Source organism: Macaca mulatta, chromosome 8 (genome assembly GCF_049350105.2).
Source record: "Macaca mulatta isolate MMU2019108-1 chromosome 8, T2T-MMU8v2.0, whole genome shotgun sequence".
Lineage (NCBI taxonomy): Eukaryota > Metazoa > Chordata > Mammalia > Primates > Cercopithecidae > Macaca > Macaca mulatta.
In genome coordinates, this window is record NC_133413.1 from 133,280,283 (window position 1) to 133,295,196 (window position 14,914).

General features: G+C 48.8%; 1 protein-coding gene across 5 annotated transcripts in view; it reads left to right on the forward strand.

The window, feature by feature from the left end:
* ZHX2 (zinc fingers and homeoboxes 2) overlaps nucleotides 1–14,914 on the forward strand; it is a 194,686-nt gene that overhangs the window by 75,144 nt on the left and 104,628 nt on the right. For 4 of the 5 annotated variants that reach the window (XM_077943979.1, XM_077943978.1, XM_077943976.1 and 1 more), the window contains one exon: nucleotides 10,197–10,259. The exons of the other annotated variant lie outside the window; for it this stretch is intronic. The gene's annotated coding sequence lies outside the window, so the exon portion shown is untranslated. The remainder of the gene's footprint in view (nucleotides 1–10,196; nucleotides 10,260–14,914) is intronic. 5 annotated transcript variants of the gene reach the window in all.

Here is a 14,914-nt window from a genome sequence, read left to right on the forward strand (position 1 = left end):
ATCCCCTCCCTGGCTAAAGCCTTCTGGAACTCCCAGTCATGCAAGACAATGTCCAAATTCCTCAGTGTGGTGTGCGTGCACCCCTGCAGCCAATGCCCTACCCCTCGAGCTGGCTCCACCTTCCCTCATTTCAGCCACACTCAGCCAGGCTGCTCCTCTCAACCGCGCCCTCCCTCTGGACCTCACCCCTCCGCTCCCCTCCTTGGAATTCATACTCTCCCACCCCTCTCCGGCTGGTGATTTCTACCCATCCTTCATGGACCAGGACAAACACCGCCTTCTCCATGCAACCTCCTCCCACCCACCATCTCCTCATGCCCTTTTCCGCACCCCACTGTCAGCCCTCCCAGGGCACCTGCACCACCTTCCAATAGAGTCACAGGCACCTAACACAGCCCATACTCCTTGGGATATTGAACAGTGAGAAGCAGGGAATGCCTGCCCCACCTAAGGGCATCTGATGACTCTTTTTTTTTTTTTTAAACACATCACTCCAGCACAACAAAACATCTTTGTGGCATGTATTTGAACCACAGGCCACCAGCCTGAGGCTCCTGGGAGCACCTCAGTGAATGGTGTACTTCTCTACATGGTCAGGCCGAGCCTCCCGGGCCTCTGAGGAGTGGGAGTGACCACTGGACCAGCTGAGGCATGCTGGGTGGCCCTTGGTCTCCCCTCCTCTCACGGCATGCCTGGTGTCTCCTGGACTTCTGATGCAGGGCCACATACCTCTTGAGGAGTGGGAAAAGGGTCTGCACTGTGATGTGGAACCCTGAGTCCTCACCCCACACACTTGGATTCAAAGCCAAGGACTTGTACGAATGCAGCTTTTCTGGCCCTTGTTTCCATCATCTACAACATGATGGGATAAACTGGGAGCGCTCCAAGGTTGCACCCAGTGGAAGGATTCAGGCACTTCCTTTATTTCCTGCCTTGTAGATAGGAGAAACTGAGGCCCAGGAGCAGGGGACTTGCTCAGAGCCAACCTAGTTGGAGGTGGGACTGGAGCTCCCACTCTGGCCATATCTGCAACCCTCCACCTTGCTCCAGTGTCCTGCCTCTTCTCCCCCACCTTCCAGTCCCTTGATGCCTCTTTCCTTCCTTCCGCCCTGCCTGTGCTCCTCACCTGTGGGACATGAAGATCAGCCATGCCAAGAGTTGGTCTTGAATCAGAACCAAGATGGCAACTCCCGAGGCACTGGGCACCTGAGTGAACTCACTGTCATTAAGCAGGCAAGACATCCTCTAGCTACCTCCTGTTTGAATCCTATGCATCTTTCAATCCAGCTCCCATGGCACCTCCAACCAGGCTGCCCTTCCAGGGTACCCCACAAGAGACATCATCTTAATAAGCCCTCCCATCCATTGCACTGTATGGTCCCCCTGCGGGCGTTTTCACTTACTTTTAAGTACTTGTGTGTACATCATAGCTCCTCTACATGATTTCAAGCTCATTCAAAGCAGTAACCAAATTGCCTCCATTTTCTGATGCCTACCACTAGCCTCCACTTCAACACCTCATACAGTATTCTAAGTGCTGGATACATGTTTGGGGAATAAATGTTATCTTCATTCAGAATAAATGGTCAGGTATATAAGCATCCGTACATTCCAGGGTCAGACTGGGTTGAATCTTAGCTCTGGCCTTTGTGCACCGTGGGACCTTAGTCAAGTTATTTAACACTTTAGTGCCTCTGTTTTCTCACTTGTAAAATAGGGATAATCATAGTGCCTGGCTAACTGGGTGGCTCTGTAGATTAAATGGGCCATGCACGTAAATGACGTGCTTAATAGAGTGGCCAGCATAAAGTCGACTCCATATGTGAAGCTGTAACATTTTGGCAATTCTACATACAAGTTTGTGTGTGATTTTTTGAAAATATATTATACCACCTTGCAGTTCAAGTTTGGCTTTAGCTAGCTGCCAAGCCCTTCCCATCCTTGCATTTTCTGCAACTGCCTCACATAGGCACTGGCCGGGTCAGAGCGTGCCCCTAGGGCAGGGAAGGGAGAGATGGATTCCCAAATCTCTGTCTTAACTGCCCGCCAGTTTGGGGCTCGTGGCCAGATTAAATGCTCTTACTCAATTCATGTGACTTGACAAATTTGGAATGTGTTAGGGAAAGAGAGTTTTTCCAGCTATGAGTCAGTACATTTATGCGCTCACACACACACACACACACACACACATTTTTTTCTTTAAAAAAAGAAGTTTAGCGAGAATCATTTATGAGTATGAAGTAGAAACCTCTGGAAATTTTATTTAGACCCAGAAGGCAAGTAATATTGAAGACATTTAATAAAGGGTTTGAAACAAGATAAAACTGGGAGAAAACACAGCTAGCTGCCTCCTCCTTCTGTATTCTCAGCTACCATGTTGTACACAGGAAGATCCAAATTACAGGAGTTTAATCTCATACCTCTTGAATACTCAGATTTTTGCTAAACATGGCCAGGAAATAAGAGATACGTAAAAGCAGGGAAGCCAAACCGGCGTCTCTTAAGCACCTAGATGTACCAGAGAGCCATGAGTGGGGAACATATCCCAAGTTCAAGAGGCTGTATGGGGGGAAAATGAAACAATTTGATTCAGACAGGCTTGGGTTCAAACCACAGCACCTCACTTTCATAATATTATCTAGTCTCCATCATATTCCATTTTATGGATGACAAAACTGAGGCTCAGAGAAGATCAAATATTTTGTTTCTGGACACAAAGCTCTTCTGTGGTAGAAATTGCATTCTAAACTGGATCTGTCAGTCTCTAACCAAGAATATACTGTCTCCCAATGCTAAAGAAAGTGGTTTCAAATGATTTTTCCTCAGAGTGGAGTTTCCATACCAAGCAGGGAGGCAGACACACCCCTTGTCAAAGACGATGTCTGCAGATCCTAACCAGGCACGGCTTTCTGGGAGACCAGTGTCCTCAGCCACTTTCTGACACTTGCCTTTGCTTCCTGCCTTTTAGGGATTATGAAGAACCTGGTTCCCCCAGGGTGATCTTCTCCTTACTGTTTATTTTAAAGAAGGAAACCACCCCCCACCCAGAGGGCTTCTGTTTTCCAGTTCACTCATATCTCTTTTGTGAGGGCTCGCTTTCATAGACTCCCAATCTTAAGGGAGCTGTGTCTTTCTCTCAGAAACAGGAGCCGTAATCAAAGGTGTATTCAGCCCCCTCACACCTGCCAGCAGCCGTGTTGGAGCCAGAGTTCCCTGAGGCCTGGCAGAAGGAGGCGCAGGTCAGGTACCTGGGAGAATTTTTCCCTAAACGAATCAGATCGCCCTATGGTTGCCCTTCTAAAGATCGCGGGGTACCTGGTGGGGCTTCTCAGATTGCTGGGGGATCTGAAAGGGGCCCAGAGTTGAAAAGGACACATCCTTCCATCTTATAAATACTTTTGAGGGCCACCATGTTCCGGGAACCACAGACACAGAATCCAACTCTTCAGCGACTTCCCATCACTCGCAGGTAAAGACAGAACTTCTTGAAAGGGCTCCAAACCCTGGCAAGATCTGGCTCTGCTCTTTCTCTGGCCTTCTCGGCTCCAGCCACTCTGGCAGCTGCCAGTCTCTGGGGTCCACCGTGTCCCTCCCGCCACAGCCCACACGTGCCCTTCGCTGCTCGTTCAGCTTTTCTTCCTCTCCCTGCCTGGTGTGCGCTGCCTGTCCTCCAGGTCTCGCTGCAATCTGCTGTATCCTCCCGTGCCTCTCTATGCAATCTTGCCACATTGCACAGTGCTTCAGTTAGCACAATAATGTCATTGAAGTCTTTATCTCTAGCCTGACTCTAAGGCCAGGGTTCACCTAATCTCCCCATAGCCTGGCCCCTAGTCAAAGCCCCATAAAGAGTTGTTGAAAGAATGAAGAGACGTCAGTGAGCAAAATAGATGCTGCCCTTGGCAAGTGACACTGTCACAAACAGAAGAAAAAAAAAAAAAATGCTGCCCTTCCCAATGCTGGACACATACATCTTCCTAGAGTGTCAGTTGTCAAATTGTACTTGACAACTTGGAGGGAGAAATATTTTGAAACAAATACGGGTCAATTCTAGAGTTGAATTCAGTCTTCTCATAAACGTCCAAGATGTCAAGCTGCGTCTACACACCCCAGGGCAGTTGGGAACACAGGCTCTTCTGTCCTCTTGGGGAATCTCAGTTGAAGTTAGGTTGTGGCTGGAGAAAGAGATGGCCCAGTTTTCCGCAACTCCAGTTACGTAGCCAATGTTGAAGAGGCATTGTGGGGAAGAAATGGAATGATGATTCAGTCAGGCCTGAGTTCAAACCTCCATGTTGAACTTTCTACTCTTATGACTCTGGGCGACATTTTGAATCTCGCAGGTTCAGGTTTACCATCTGTAGAATGGGTACGCGAATGCCTGCACTTCACAGTTGCTGTGAAAAAGGGAGATAAGGCTTAAGACCCAGCCCAGAGCCTCCTGGCACAGAGCATGTGCTCCAGAAGTGGTAGCTGTTACGTGAGCAATTTTGCAGATGAGCAAATGACATATGCATTTTATTCCATATGACCAGCATTTTCTGCCCTTCTGAATGAAAGGCTATTGTTAGGGACCAAGGTGAAATATTGCCTGGAACAAAGACAGGTCACTGAAGACTGTACTTCTGGCTTGTGGAGTGAGGGCCAAGCTTGGGCTCCACAGAAGTCGCTTATAGCTTTCCACCCTTTTTGAGCTTGACCTTGCTCTTATTTCCGGTCTGGGATGGCTCCAGCCAGGGCTGGCTTCTCCCTCCCGTATGCTCCCTGGCTGCATTCATGCCTTTCCCTCAGTTTGATGCTATCACCTTAGGACATCGTGGCCTTTTTACTAGACCTGGAGCTTCTTACTCATCTGCTAAATGTTTGCTGAATAAGAAGTGGAATGGGATAAACTTCGTAAGAGGGAATGACCCTCGGGGAGGGCACTTCTCTTCCACAGGCCGTTAAAGTCGTTTCCCTGGTTCTCCCCCTTCTGGTGCCTGGCAGTCCAACAGGCTCAAACTAGGCCAAAAGGGAATATGTGGGGACTCATGGGGAAAATGCCACTGGCTTCTTTTTCCTTATTGTGATTTTCTCTATATGACCAGTAATTTCTGGCAAAGGGAGTCCTGAGCCAGGAAGGTTGGAAACGTGTGTGCACGTGGAGCTCGGAGGGCACTAAAAAGCCCTATGATTCAGGTTAATTCATTTTTTTTTTCCTTTTCTTTTTTTTTGAGACAGAATCTCACTCGGTCAGCTAGGCTGGAGTGCAGTGGTACAATCTCAGCTCACTGCAGCCTTCGTCTCCCAGGCTCAAGCAATTCTCCTGCCTCAGCCTCCTGAGTAGCTGGGATTAAAGGTGTGTGCCACCACGCCCGGCTGTTTTTTTTTTTTGTTGTTTTTGGTTTTTTTTTTTTGAGACAGAGTCTCACTCCATTGCCTGGGCTGGAGTACAGTGGTGCAACCTCGGCTCACTGCAAGCTCCGCCTCCTGGGTTCATGCCATTCTTCTGCCTCAGCTTCCCGAGTAGCTGGGACTTACAGGTGCTTGCCACTGTGCCTAGCTAATTTATTTTTATTTTTTTTATTTTTTAGTAGAGATGGGGTTTCACCATGTTGGCCAGGCTGGTCTCAAACTCCTGACCTCAGGTAATCTGCCCGCCTCGGTCTCCCAAAGTGCTGGGATTACAGGCGTGAGCCACTGTGCCCAGCCCAATTCAGGTTAACTCCTAATGAGAGCCGCTGCCTTCCAAGTGCAGGAACCGTAAGCTCCACTCGGCATGCACTGTGGCCTTGGATTCCCCTCCACAACCCAAGGAGCCAGCTCTGGTTAGAGTCCTGCCCAGCTGAGAAGGAAACCAAGGTCCCGGAAGAGAACTGATTGGCATAAGGACACAGAACACGTATGCGAGAAGTGGGACCAGACTCGGCCCTGCAAGACTAGCGCTCCTTCCACCATGCTGCTTAGGATCTAGTGGGGTCTAGTGGGGTGATGGTGCAGCACTGGGCTCAAGGATAAAGGGAGAAAACAGAACTGATGAAGTGGGAGTCCCCAGCTCTGAGAATAATTCACTGTGCAGCCCCAGCCACGTCACTCTGCTCCGTGTACTCCAGTTTCTGCCTAGTCAAGGATAATAACAGGTATTGTCAATAACAAGAACAGCTAACACCTGCTCACACTCTTCTAAGCCCTTTATCTGTATCACCTCCCTCAATCCTGCAGGGGAAAGTGGCGTTAATTAATTAGGGGAAGAGTGAGGCAGATCATTTGAGAGAGGGACTAGCATGGCTAGCTATGTGGCTGTGGAGCATGATGGGTTCAAGAAAGGAGAAGCTGCCAGTGAGCCAGGAACACAGTGGGGGGATGGGGGAGGGGAGGGAAGTGGGGAGAGATGAGCAGGCGCCAGCCTCGCAGGGCTGCAGAAGCCGTGGGGTGGGGAGCATGATCTTTGTCCTGACACAGGTGAGGAGTCTGTTAGCTGCCCCTGTCTTACACCCCTTCTTTATACATTGTACCTTCTCCCACTCGGTCTGTTATTTGTCTTTCTCCTTTTTTATGCCACGAGTTTCTTAACAGTAGGGACCGGGTTTTATTTATGTCTATCTGGTGCATAGCACAGAATCAGATATATATGGATACCCAATGAATTATTGTTAGTTAGATATTTAATATACTCAATACTAAATATTAACATGTTCAATGTTTAATAGCTATATATAATATATTTAAGTTCTATATTGACATTAGTACCTGTATCAGTCCATTTTCACACTGCTATAAAGAACTGCCTAAGACTGAGTCATTTATAAAGGAAGAAGGTTTAATTGGCTCACAGTTCAGCATGGCTGGGGAGGCCTCAGGAAGTTTACAATCATGGTGGAAGGGGAAGCAAGGCACCGTCTTCACAAGGCGGCAGGAAGGAGAAGCGCCGAGCGAAGGGGGAAGAGCTCTTTATAAAACCATCAGATCTCGTGAGAACTCACTCACTATCATGAGAACAGCTTGGGGAAAACCACCCCCATGATTCAATTACCTCCACCTGGTCTCTCCCTTGACACATGGGGATTGTGGAGATTACAATTCAAGATGAGATTTGGGTGGGGACAGAAAGCCTAACCATATCGGTACCTATAATGTAACTTGCATTATGCAAGCATTTCTGCTACTAAATGATATATGCATTTCTGTAAATCCTTGCATTCTGAAAAATTCAAAAATCACAGAGATTTGGGAGATAATAGGGGTGTAGCGCACGACTCAGTTCATGCAACTCTGTAACAAACCACAATCCTAGTGATGATTATAGCACAGTTAAAATGACGTGCTAAATTTTGAATTAAAAATACATTAGTAACTTTAGGACCTGAGTAACCATAGGGCTATATTTTACAAACCAAAAGGGGAACTTAAAGGCAAGTGGCTAGAGAAGGTTTGAGGCAACCGAGTTATGGAGGCAGGAGCGGACAGATCTTCATCGGAAGTTACAGGTATAAGAGCAGTTGCAGGCTTTCCTAAAATATATCAGAGAGGGCCGGACACGGTGGCTCATGCCTGTAATTCCAGTACTTTGGGAGGCTGAGGCAAGCGGATCATGAAGTCGCAGATCGAGACCATCCTGGTCAACATGGTGAAACCCCATCTCTCTAAAAATACAAAAATTAGCCGGGCATGGCAGTGCATGCCTGTAGTACTAGCTACTCGGGAGGCTGAGGCAGGAGAATTGCTTGAACCTGGGAGGCGGAGGTTGCAGTAAGCCAAGATCGCGCCACTGCACTACAGCCTGGAGACAGAGCGAGACTTCGTCTCAAAAAAAAAAAAAACTATCAGACAGGAGTGGTCTAACATGGCCTTTGCACAAATATAAGGGAGAAGTGAGCAATAAACTCTTCTAAGACAGCACATGGCCACACTGAGCCAAGAAGAAGAACATGGAGTGAGCGGGTGTCATGGATAGCATGGAGTCATCTATGGCTTACTACACTCAGCTGTGTCAGGGATCTTTGCATCCAGATGCTGTTACTTGGTGATGCAGAACATGAATGTGCTGGGAACATTTGCCTAAGAGCTAGTACTACTTCCACATTTTATGGACATCATTCCACTGTGTATCTTAACTTAGCTGAACTGTCTTATGGAAGTAAGTGCAGTAGAACGAATGATGTCTAATATAACACATGACTCATTAAGTCAATAATGCCAGCTGTCTAGTTTACATTGAAAAAAGTACTGGTCCTGCACCCTGCATGGGTTGTGGACTGTTTTCCTCTTGGTCTGTGAATCTATTTGGTAAATTCACCTTACAACCAGAGCATGGAGCAAGAGCATATGGAGTTGGGAGATGCTAATTTAGAGTATCATACATCTACACTGTGATGGCCCCCTCCTCATAAGGAGCAGCTAGACTACACTGGTTGTACCTCCGGACTCAGAGTCAGAGGATAGTCACCCCAGCCTGTCTGATAACTGTGTGACCTCAGGAAAGTCAGTTAACCTCTCTGTTTTCCCAGCTGCAAAATAGGGCTAGTGACATGCCCCTTAAAAAGTAAGGAGCTGATTCGCTGGTGGATAAAAAGCTCTTTCTAAGCTATGAAGGATTCTGGAGAGTATTGTTCTCGCAGGTCAGTGCCTGGAATGCTCAGGTTAGCTTATCTCCTGGGGTGCCTCCTCCCGCCGGATGGTTAGTTCTAAAGGGCAGTGGACAAAAGCCCTCAACTTCTTGGAATCAAAGTAAATTAATCACTGGGATTAACTGCAGAAGCTTGAATTCCCCCGCAGGAAGGAGGCCCAGAACTTTCAGCTGGGGAGTTTTGCTGGCCTTTGACAAAACTGAGGAGGAGGGAAGCCTGTGGCCAGTATTCTCTGTCTCCTTCCCTGAGTGCTCTGCCCGATACCCCGAGGCCACCACTCACCTCCAGGACTCCAGTCACCCAACACCGGTGGCTAGGACCCCTCCCTTAGCCACTCCCACAAAGCCAGGTCTGACTACTCCTTCCCCCAGATAGCGCAGTGGAAAGGAACACAGGCTCTGGAACCATATGAACGTGGCTTTGGATTAGCCCGACCACTCACCAGGTCCACAGTCATGGAGGCCAAGTTGTCACTTTTGGAGCTGGTTTCCCCACGTGGAGAGTGGGCTGCAACTTCCTTCCTTCCATGATTAAGAGAATGATACACCAGCACTTTGCAGACTTTAACCTGCCCAGGAGTCACCTGAAGGTCTTGTTAAAATGCAGGCTGCTCTCAGACCATAGGGCTTGGTGGGGCCTGGGACTCTGCGTGTGCAGCAAGCTCCCAGCCAGTGCGATTGCACGGTTGAATAGCAATACCCCAGATCAGGTGTGTGAGGGACCTGGCGCATGGTAAGTACTCAGTCAACAGAATCTGCCACCTGAAAGTTTTCTTTCCCCCAGCCAAAAGGTTCTCCTTTGAAAACAGGAATGGATGGAAAGATAAAGCTCTGCCCATCTCAGAATTCTCAGGGAAACAAGAAAAAACAAGTTTGGCTTTCAAGACGGGCTGGGTGTGGGGAGTGAGAATGGTGTGCCCTCCGCGGCAGCTCCCTGGCTCAGTGGCTGCTCCGTGCACATGTGGTGGCCTCTGCCCTGTGTGCTTAAACCTCTAGGGCTCAGGCCCCAACTTGCCGTGCTGTGAACACATCCTCAGAACCGGGCACATGCCTTTTTCTTCCAGCTACAGCTCTCCCGAGGAATTTTCAAAGCACACGGGGTTCGCTTGGCAGGAGTCTCCCAGGATATAAATACGCTTTGGGGGCTTTTGTTTTAAGGACTGCAGTATCTTTTCGACTTGAGGCCTGAGCACAGAGCTTTCCCCCTTCGCCCTCACCAAAATGCAACCATGAAGGGCCGCTGCCAGGAAGACTCAAGGAGGCTCTGAGTGAGGTTAAAGAGAGGCCTCCCGCACCCCTTCACCCGCCGATTTTGCCTTTCACTTCGCTCTTCTAGAAAGCCTGCTTCTCCACAAGCTGCTGACTCATCCAGGGCTGGGGTCTTTTTTTTCTTTTTTTCTTTTTTTCTTTCTCAGAATCACCACAAAGCCCAGAGATTTTGAGGTTGGTTTAATGAGCGGCTCAGTCCTCACCATTTCCTTTTCATTCATCTTCCCCACCTCCATCCCAGTCCCCCATTGACTCCATCCTGCTGGAAAAGAGATGGACACCCAATTGCTCTGCCCTGCTTTTGATAGTGAGTTTCTGTCCCCTGTAGGTCTGGACGTACCGACTGCTCTTGGAGTAAAAAGATTCCCAGGATGTGAGCAACACGGGACCGGTGAGTACTGTCGCGTTTGGCAGTCGTGGGGCCTAGGCTGGATTTCAACAAGGGGAAGGAGAGGGATGGGAGGGGCAGGGGCAGCTGAGCTCTGGCAGCTCTGAGACTGTATTTCCATGCACATGTACCTGGAAACAGCACAGAGCCGAGAATCTAGGTGTGAGTCCCTTGGAATCCACTGGGTTCCTGCCAGTCCCTCCCCAGGAGCGCTGGAGCCTGCAGGTAGCTGGGCTGTCCTCCCTCTGCTCTGATGACGGCAGCCCAAACTCACCATCCAGAGGGCGTGTGCTCAGAAGTGTTTCCAGCAAACCTCTAGCCAGGGCTAGGGAAATAGTCTTAGGACAGAGAGGGAGCTACCTGGCTCACACCAGCTGGGAAACCATGGCCCTGAAGAGACAGTGCTGAAGTGAGGCAGGAAAGCCACCTTTGCACATTTGAAGGACTGTCATGAGCAGGACAGAGGTGGGCAGCTGTTGACTCCACCTAAGGAAACATTCCTAACAGAAGAGCTATGCGAGAGTGCAATAGGAAACCTGGGGAGTAGAGTGAGTTCCCTGTCGCTGGCAGAATTCAAGCAGAGGCTGGAGAAATGTCTGTGGGACATGTCAAAGGGGAAAGTGCGATGTTTACAGACCCTGTTCCCTGGTGATCAAGACTGCTGTGAGGGACAGGCAGTGGGAGGAGGGAGAGGGTGTAAGGAAAGTCTGAATGAGGGAAGCTTTTGAACTCGTGCCTGCAAATGCTCAGTACTGCCTCCGTTTTAGGTGCAGGTTCTGCTATAAAACTGTTTGGAAGCCACCAGATGAGATGACCCTCGGGTCCCTCCTCCGTTGTTGCCCATTGGCTGGCTGTACCTGAGCTAATGCCAGACAACGCACATATCATAGGCATGAGCCCAAACCCCTGCTGTATGTGGTGTGGGGGCAACTCTCAAAGCATGATGACAGTGTTGCGGGAGCCTCTCTCATGCCCGACCACCAGAAGAGTTACTGGCTAGTCATACCATCAAGGGACTCGGCCCAAGATCCAGACCACATAGACAAGAGGAAAAGGCACGGGGGAACAGGTGGCAAGACCCACCCACCCCCTACTCCCCAGGGCCCCAGAGAAGGCAAAAGTGGGTGTGGCCCAGGCAGGTGGCTTGGCCTCACCTGGAACCATGGGCCCCTGGGCAGGGGCAATACCACATGCTCCAGTGGCCAAAACCTGGCCCACTGAGCGTGAGAAAAATTGCACTCCAGACACAAATGGGGAAGTTACGCAGAGGGACACCCATTGCGCTTGGGAGGGTCTGAATAATGAGCACGCGGGTTCCTTTGTGCTTTGTAACTGGGTCTTCTTCCCCTGGGGTCTGGGTCAGCTGCAACAGTAAATATTTATCAAGGGCCCCTGAGGGCAGGGCTCTGTGGGAGGCCAGAGATGGTGTTTTTCTTTAAGAAACTGACAGCCTGGATGAGAATCGAGTTTGACAGTGGTTGTGCACAGGCTGTATATTCAGCTGATCTCTGTTTGCTGTCGGGGGGCTGGGGAAAGGAGGGAGAGGAGAGGACTGAACTGTGACTTGGCACGTTCTTGGCAAGTCTTTAAGCAGGAGTTGAGTTTTAAGGACAGGTGCTGTGTGCTTGCATTCACAGAACCTGGCATGTAGTAGGTGCTCAGTAAATGACTGTCAAATATAGTGATGAGGAGGCGGCCCAAGGAGGCGATGTCTGTGGTTCAGAGCATGGCCCCTGGAGTCAGAATGCCAGGTTCCCATCCCAGCCCTTCCACTAGCTGTGGGGCCTCATGCGTCAGTCTCCTCCGAAGATGGGGATAGTGATAGTTCCTACCTCACAGAGTGGTTGGGAGGATTTAATGAGTTAATTCACATGAAGCTGTCAGGCTCTCATGCTGGGACATAATAAGTCTCAATAAATATTAGTCCTTATTCTTATTCTAGACGTGAACCCAGGTTAAGGCCCAATAATGGGACAGGAAAAAGCAGTGTAGGTTGGAGGACAGAGCACTGGGCTGGGAGTCAGAAGCCCTGGCATAGCTGCAGGGCAGGGTCGAGGAAGCAATCCCTCCCGGTTAGTACATCCTCTAAGCTGGAGATGCTGTGGAAGGCTGTCAGGGTGGCACTGTTTTTCCTCCTGGCTCCCTCTGGTCCCTCCTGGTTGACAGCAGAGGCAGCTTTGCTATTTATTCCTAGCTGTGGGCCTCCTGGAGAGTGGTGTGACCTCTCAGAACACCGCTTTTTCCCAATGAATGGGGACACCCTTACTATCCTTCTTCCCTCCGAGAAGTAGTCGTGAAGACTGAGAAACACCAGCACAAAAGAAAGATTCCATTGATACAGATGGAGAATCATTTAAGATCCCAGCTTGGGTAGTGTGGTCTCAAGTCCCACAGTTCCCTGTTCCTTCCCCAGTGAGGTCTGGCTGTCTCCATGGCTGGAAGACAAACAGCGTGTCGCCAGATTCCCATAGTGATGATTCACTTTGCAAAAGGCACTCCCCACCACCCCAGGATTTGGAGCATATTTCAGATAAAAATTGCATTCGCCTGAAACACTTGTCAGGGTTACGTTTCTTACGTGAGTGGTAGACCTGGAGTTACAGAATGAGCTTGCTTAGTGGCCTGCCTTTGGCTCCCTCACCCCATCTCACCCAGACCCTAGTGGATAGCAGGATTGTAATGTAAGCCAAAATTGTATATGAACAAACACAGCCCCTGAGACTAGAGGATCTAAAACTATTCTAGATTCCTTTGCCCATCAACCCCCCTGACATCTGCCAGGTGGCCACAGCCTCACTTCCAACTTGGGTGGGAAGACGGATGGCATGAGGGGATCAATTGGTCATGGCTGCCAGGGGCACTATGCTGAGAAGTGTGTCGAGGCATATCCAGGAAAGAGTATGCTGCAGTGGATTACTGATGTCTGCTGAGGAGGCAAGAAGAATGATAGCATTCCTGCCACTTTTTGGCATCCCCAGACAAAACAATTTATTTTTTATTTTTGAGATTGAGTCTCACTCTGCCACCCAGGCTGGAGTGCGGTGGCACGATCTCAGATCACTGCAACCTCCACCTCCTGGGCTTAAACAATTCTCCTGCCTCAGCTTCCCAAGTAGGTGGGATTACAGGTGCCTGCCACTATGCCCAGCTATTTTTTTTTTTTTTTGTATTTTTAGTAGAGACAGGGTTTCACCATGTTGGCCAGGTTGGTCTCCAACCCCTGGACCTCAAGTGATCCGTCCACCTCAGCCTCCCAAGGTGCTGAGGTTACAGGCATGAGCCATCGCACCCAGCCCCTAGACAAAACAATTTCTAAGTCTACCTTCCTGCATCATACTTTGTGGTATTATATCAGCAACCTTATTTTATATCAGAGGGACAAGGTGTAGGCAAACCTCATTAATCTGAACCACTTTGGGAGCAACCCAAGTGAGTGAAAAATCTTCAGCCCAGGGTGTTTCCTGCAGGCAGGTGAGCCTTCTTACCTTTCAGTCCACAGACTCAGCTCAGCCTAGCTAACCAACTGGTGCTAATGCAGGAGCCACAGAACCTGTGCTTAGCAGGTCTGACGACATGGCTGAATGCACCTGACCTGTACTTTTAGGCCACTTACTGTCTTTGCATGCTGAGGAATTAATACAACTGAAACTCTAACAAAAACAGTGTGTTTTTTGAAGTAGAAAATCATTCAATGGGCAGCTTTGCTTCTATTTCAAATTGCCAGGGAATATGAATTAGAGAAACTTTGTACTAGCTGGGAATAAGCTGTTTTTCCAGAGTTATATGCAGAAAATGAGACAAAATAGTCCAGAACGAGGTTTCCCCTGAGTTTCCCGATCTGTAAAATGGGGGAAATAATACATCTCACAGGGTTATTTGGGAGAGTAGATGAGATAAAATGAGGAAGAGACGTAGCATGCAACCTCGCTCACAAAAGATCGTCAAGAAACGCTGTTTCTTTTCCCCCGTACCACCTCCCATCTATCTTCACACTGAAAGCATAGCTTTTTTTCTTGCAATATGTTCAAGAAATGATGTTACAGATAGATTTTTTTAAAATAGCATCATACTTTTCAAATGACTCCTGTTAGTTTTTCAGAGGCTCTTCCTTTTTATTGCTGATGATCCTTCAATAGGAAATGTCCACTGAATTCTTCACCTTGAGTTCCTCTGCTCTAGTCTTCAGGGTAGAATAGCTCCAAGGGTCCTGACATGCATGTGGACGAATGTCTTTGTAACATGATTGAGCCTTTTAGAGGGTTTTTGTAGTAGAGACTGAGTCATACGGTGATTTGGCTATTCCACATCTTTCCTTCAACACAGCAAGTGTCCACACCTGAATTCCACTTCCATTGTTGGGAGAGGCAGGACAAGAAGGGTGACCTAATGCCAGACTGACACCAACCATGTGTCAGGAGGATAGGCTTTACTTGTTAATAACGGGTAGTAAGTTTGCGATGAAAATCTTTCATCGTTAGTCTCTGAGAATCTTCAGGAGAAAGATTAAGTTTCCACTTAAAAAAAAAAAAAAATCAAGGCTGGGCACAGTGGCTCACACCTGCAATCTCAGCACTTTGGGAGGCTGAGGCGGGAAGATCGCCTGAGCCTAAGAGTTCGAGACCAGCCTGGGCAGCATAGGGAGATCCTGTCTCTACAAA